This window comes from Asterias rubens, chromosome 8 (assembly GCF_902459465.1).
Source record: "Asterias rubens chromosome 8, eAstRub1.3, whole genome shotgun sequence".
NCBI classification, from domain to species: domain Eukaryota; kingdom Metazoa; phylum Echinodermata; class Asteroidea; order Forcipulatida; family Asteriidae; genus Asterias; species Asterias rubens.
The window spans coordinates 10,736,488-10,742,477 of NC_047069.1; positions in this window are offsets into that span (position 1 = coordinate 10,736,488).

Here is a 5,990-nt window from a genome sequence, read left to right on the forward strand (position 1 = left end):
AAATTTTGCTTAAGCAGCTCTATGAAATTGGGCCCTGGTTTGAAAAGCAGCTAGGCATTCTGGTGACGATGTTGTGATTCTTTATGTAAAGAGTGTAATTTTTAAGTTTAATATTTATACATCTCAGGCAACACAAGACATGGGGCAGATTTGAACAGATATTTGGTTGGATAAAAATGCACAAAGTTTGATAAGCACGTTGTGATTTTGAATCAAGGGTGTTAACAAACGTGAACAATTTGTTCACAAATATGATGGACATTTAGACAGTACTTTAATATTGTTCTTCTATGTGTTTTTCAGTTTTTATTATTTTTTTTCTATACATTGTATGATATTATCAATTAAGATTACCAAGTTAATTAAAGTGGTTACAGTTTATTGAGAACCTGTTTATTAAGAACAGTGGATGGACAGATAAACTGTCATAAAGTAACCAGTGTTAACGTGCAAACAAAATGAACTTGAGAAGCACACAGTAATACTCAGCACAAGTAAATGGTACTAAGCAGAAACAGGAAAAGTCTGTCGCCTGGATTAGTTGTGGTTTGTTTGCAACAGATTTTGTGAAGCGGGTGTTTTTTTCTGTTTGGAAGCCCTGTGAAGCTTTGCTTTCATTGTCAGAGATGGAAGAACGCTTTGATAGAATCTCATATTCCAAAGACCAGGAGAAATTTCTGAATGTATTAGTCATAGTGACCATTGCATCCACCAGTCTCCCTTTACCCAGACAGGTGTAGGTCATGTCATGAGTTTACAGCGTTCCATGTTTCCCATGTTGACAAACATTTTAGGAGCCCTTTTCACAATGGGAGAATGTATTGTTAAAAAGTGAAGATTGACCATAAGGGTATGGCCATGGTTAAGGCCATTGGACACTTTTGGTAAACTGTATTGTCCAAGGCCCACACTTTGTGTATCACAACTTATATATAAAATAACAAATCTGTGAAAATTTAGGCTCAGTTGGTCATCGGAGTCGGGAGAAACTAACGGGAAAACCCATCCTTGTTTCCGCACATTTCGCCGTGTCATGACATGTGTTTAAAAAAAATTTGTCTTGATATCCAGAATTGGTACTGTTTTAATGTTTTCTCGAAAAGTAAAGCATTTCATGGAATATTATTTCAAGAGAAGTCTTTCACCATTACCTTCTGTAAACCCTGTAAGTTATTTGTAAATCTGTGAACTTAAAAAAAATGTTCTGTTCTGAAAGTGTCCAATGGCTTTTAAAACAACAGGCATGATCTCTTAAGCTGATCTCTGGTAAGCAGTGTAAAGCATGCTACTAAGTACTAACCAAAGGTAGTAATGATACATCTGTGTTTAAGTATGAGTATGAACACAGGTGCAGTCAAGTCATATGAAGTTGTGTTGAACTACTGCCATGAGGTGTTGAACCATGGCCCAATTTCTTAGCGCTGCTGAAGCACACTCAAAGTAGCTAAGCACAAATAAATGTTGCTTACCAGAATAAGGTTACCAGCCAATATGCTAAGTCACATCTGTAACTGCTGTCCCGTTCACTTTTGCTAAGCAGAAATTTGTTTAGCAAACTTTTCTGCTTAAGCAGCTCCATGAAATTGGTCCATAACTTGAGGTTTAACGGTATTACTCCTTTAAAAAATATAGCTTTTTATACTGCAACCAAACAACAAATATTTCCTTCCCAATTATTTGGGGATTTCCGTTTTGTTTTTCTGCAGAAAGAGAAAATTTTGAGTAATATATATCTTTATTGGGTTTACAACGAGCTTACAACTTATTGCCTGCAGCAGTTTGTCACAGGAAATTCCATTTTAAGAGTGTTCGATGAGAGATAAACCCTTCTTCCTAAAAAGATGTAACAAACATTTTACATTTTGGAAATAAAGGTTTCCTTTGACTAAGACATTGACATTGATCTTTACAAAGTGTGGTCTAAACATTTGTGTAATGCCAATCGTAACAGGACCTTCAAATGACGTCTACCGAGGCATTGCATATGTATGTACATTAAAGTGTAATATATTTGTACATATGTATTTCCTTGTTATTAAAAGTAAATGTGAATTTTAATTCAAAGGTGATTGTGAAGTTCAACGTTGAGAATTATAAATTAAAATCAAACATTTTTCTGCATGTAATACAAATGTGTGGAATAAATGCGATTGGTTAAACTTCCAGGTGCTCAAAGTACTACTGTTTGTTTTTGTCTTTATTATTTAAGTCGAGTCTCAAAAATAAAAGCTAATTTGCTGAATGTCTTTGTTCAATCAGACCTAATGATCATTTTAAAGAACTCAATCTGTAATATTCTGTATAAAGTCTCAGTACAAAATTCTCACTGTGTACAATTTTATACTTTTACCAACTGTCCTGAGAAAGGATTTTGTCATCAAGAAAGATCATGTTTCCCGTCCCAAACAATAAAACAAAAGGCCAGATATGGTTAAGATTTTGTCTATCTATTTTTGGCCATGACATTAGGCCCTACTCACTTTGAATGAAGATGTATGTAATATAATAAACCTGTAGAAGTTTCAGCTTCACAAGTCATCAATTTTTTGGGGGAAAATGTTTTCAGGAGAGTCGCATAAATCTAGGCGAGTCGCATAAATCTGTTGTACTTGCTAAATTAATTTTTGCCTCAATGAGACAAATTCAGCTAAATTGTTTTACTCATTTGTTAAAAATTACACCACCTCAGCAAATAATATCATATTTTAAGGGAAGCTTTCTACTATCATTATCTTTCAAGTTTAATGCATATCTGTGGATTTGTAATCTTGCTTTGTGTCATATAAATAAGTACCCAAGCCCTTTAACTGGAATGGGATTTACAGCAATTTTCCAATGGATTTCAAGTGGTGTTAAACTCATTTTATTATCAAATTTTCTTGAAAGCTTAAATTGAAACCTGTCCGCTACAAGAGAACTTGACATCTGAATTCCTCTCAACCAAAATCCAGACCCAGTTTTTTTAATTTATCTTTTAAAATCTTTAACCCGTTATTGATAAAGGTCAGTTAAAGAGAAAAGTAAAGTACGCCGACAGAAATCCCAAGACACTAATAAATCATTGAAATAAAAACACGATGGAGTTGCCTCCAAGGATATGTAACTCCAGGTCTTTCAGGAAAGTTGAAACAAAATATAGGAGTTTACTTTCAAACACATCCCAGTAGGAAATTGTGTTTCCTGTTTCACACTTATTCTCAGTGAAGCTTTAAGTTTGATGTCCTATAAATCATAAGATTGAAAACAGAACGAGCTCCCAAAAGAACAAGAACCTTCAAGACCTAGGGGTATTTATATTTTAGTGATGATAACTTCTGTACATGAAAGAGACTCTGTTTGGTCTTTTCATTACTCTGTTTGGGCTTTTCATCCATTGCACTTTAGAAGTCCCTGACACTTTTGTTACAAATAGTTCATGTTTTGAGGGACACTTTAGTTTCTTTAGTCTAACAATTTTGTAATTTGGGATTTGGTATTCATATTTCATTAAAAAGAGTTGGACATTGACATTGAAAGTTCCCCTATTGTCTGTAATGCATTGATATCGCAATAGCTTAGTGCAATTAAAAAGGAGGCATCTATATCTCAGTGTATGTCATCCTTTGCAGCATCCACATTGTCTAAGTCAATTGTTTTTGTTGACAACTGAAACCCTAGAGTCATCTAAATCACAAACCTCATACATTCTATCACAAATTATTAGAATTAGAAAGTTACACTCGATATGTTCATTTGTTAACTTACATTTTCCATTTTTAACTTTTTGGAGTACAATTTAAAGACTTTTCTTGAAGTTGCTGTTCATGCTGTTTTTCCTCATAAAATATTGCTTTTGATTTATATACCGTTTTTGTTAAGCAAAAACAATTTGCCACATTTGGAAACCGTCTTCACTCTAAGCTTAAAAACAAAAACAAAAAACAGAAGTCTATAACTTGTGGATTGGGCGGTAATAATTATTATAGGTAAAGACAGAGACTTGTTTTAGTTGTTTATCCCTTGTCCCTCAAACCCAGCCGAAAAGTTTTATAAATGGAGGGGATGTCTGTGTTTGTATCAACACGACAAAACGTGCGTTGTAACTGCAAACAAACCAACTGGAATTTATTTGTAATTAATTGTTGGCCTAGAAGAGTTAGATTTCGTAAATTCTGGAGGATGTTTTGTTTAAATACGGGGAGATAATTGTAAACGAACAATTTGTTTATTTAAAACCATTATTTTTTTCACAAAAAAGATAAGCTATGAATTTGGAAAACTTTCCTGACTTGTCGAAGCCGAAATAATTAGGGATTTATGCTCAAAACTAATTAGTATCTCTTTATTAGTGAAAACACCAACTCAAATACTTTCCAAAATACCTTTAAAGCACTGTTTGGTCCTTCTGTCCGTGCAATTTGCAGATCTATTCAACACACTTTGATAGCTTCTGCAACTTGCTGTTAATTTTCCTCCTCCATATGGTGTAAGAAACATGGCGTCTTACATAACTCTGTAACGGGATACCTGACAAACAGGATACCCGACTGGTATGGTATCCAGCCAACATGTACAGCAGAACCTGGCTATTTTTGCTTGCAAAGTTCTGTCGTCTGCTAGGTTTTCTGTGCCGTTCTAAATGTGATTTTTCAGGGATAAAGATTTAAAATTATCATTGGTACTCATGATTTTTGGATCAGCACCCCAAATTAGGTCAACTAGGTGTTTTACCAACTTTTACGCACCAAAATGCTGCTCGAAGTTACTTTTTGTGAAGTGGTCTAGACTATAATGTTATGTCATTATCATAACAAAAGGACCTTTCCAATGAAAATTCCACGTTTGTTTTACGGTTTTGTTTCTTCAAATAATTGTCTTAAAAAACAAGGTTTTGAAAAAAGTGTCTTTCCACTACAACACAGGCATGAAACATGGAACTTATAAAAAGGTACTAGAATTTTTATTGGCAATAAGGGCTGGCCTACAGGTACAAACAGTGTTTGCATTTATAAACATTTCAGGCTATTTCATCACAATGTCACTGATGTTTCTGAAGTAAAAAAAGTAAGTTAAAAATCGGAAATCAGACTCAAGTAAGAAGAATATCATTCATAATAACATAAAGTGCCCGACTTATCGACCACACACTTCAATCCAGTCCACTGAGTATCCGATTCCAGACAAGTGTATCAGAGAACAAATAACAAATATTTAATAATAATAATAATAATAACCAATCTTATATAGCGCATTTCACAATAACCGTATCAATGCGCTTTACATTAGTGCCCTGGTCATAGGGCCAATAACATCCCTTTTTAATGTTTCTCAGCTCCCTTGGGAGTATACAACCTGGGCAACAGTTTATATCGCTCCAAAGGCTTTTTCATTCACAATATCAACCTCTACCCTCGCAGGTACCCATTTATTCCTCTGGGTAAAGAGAAGCAATTATAGTAAAGTATCTTGCTCAAGGACACAAGTGCCAAGACCGGGATTCGAACCCACACTCCAGTGAATTCGCACCAGAACATGATTTGACACATGATAATAAACATCAGACAAGTAGTAATTTTATATTAAAAGTGTTTTGTTTTATTTAATTCTAGTACAAGACATCTAAAACACATTTAGAAATAGTTTGATACTCAATAAATTAAGACAATGAGTCAGTCAAAGCAATGAGTGATAGATATACAGCATTATTTAGAAAGGTAAATGAAATTATTTTAGTACAAAGAATAAGTGATTTTTCAGAGATGGCAATCAAACAAAAATTCAATAAATTCTGAAATAATAACAGGATTTATTTAAAACAATTTTATCTTTGTCGAAATGAAATTATTTGAAAGTTAACTTTGACCTGTACTAAAACATTTATTTGTGCTGTCTTAACAACATTTCATGTGTACAACAAATATGGATGTTTTTTCATAGAAAAGGTGCAAGGCTATTTGATCTTTTTGAAAAATTGTACATCATGGAATGGTTTATGTATTCAGTGTCCATTC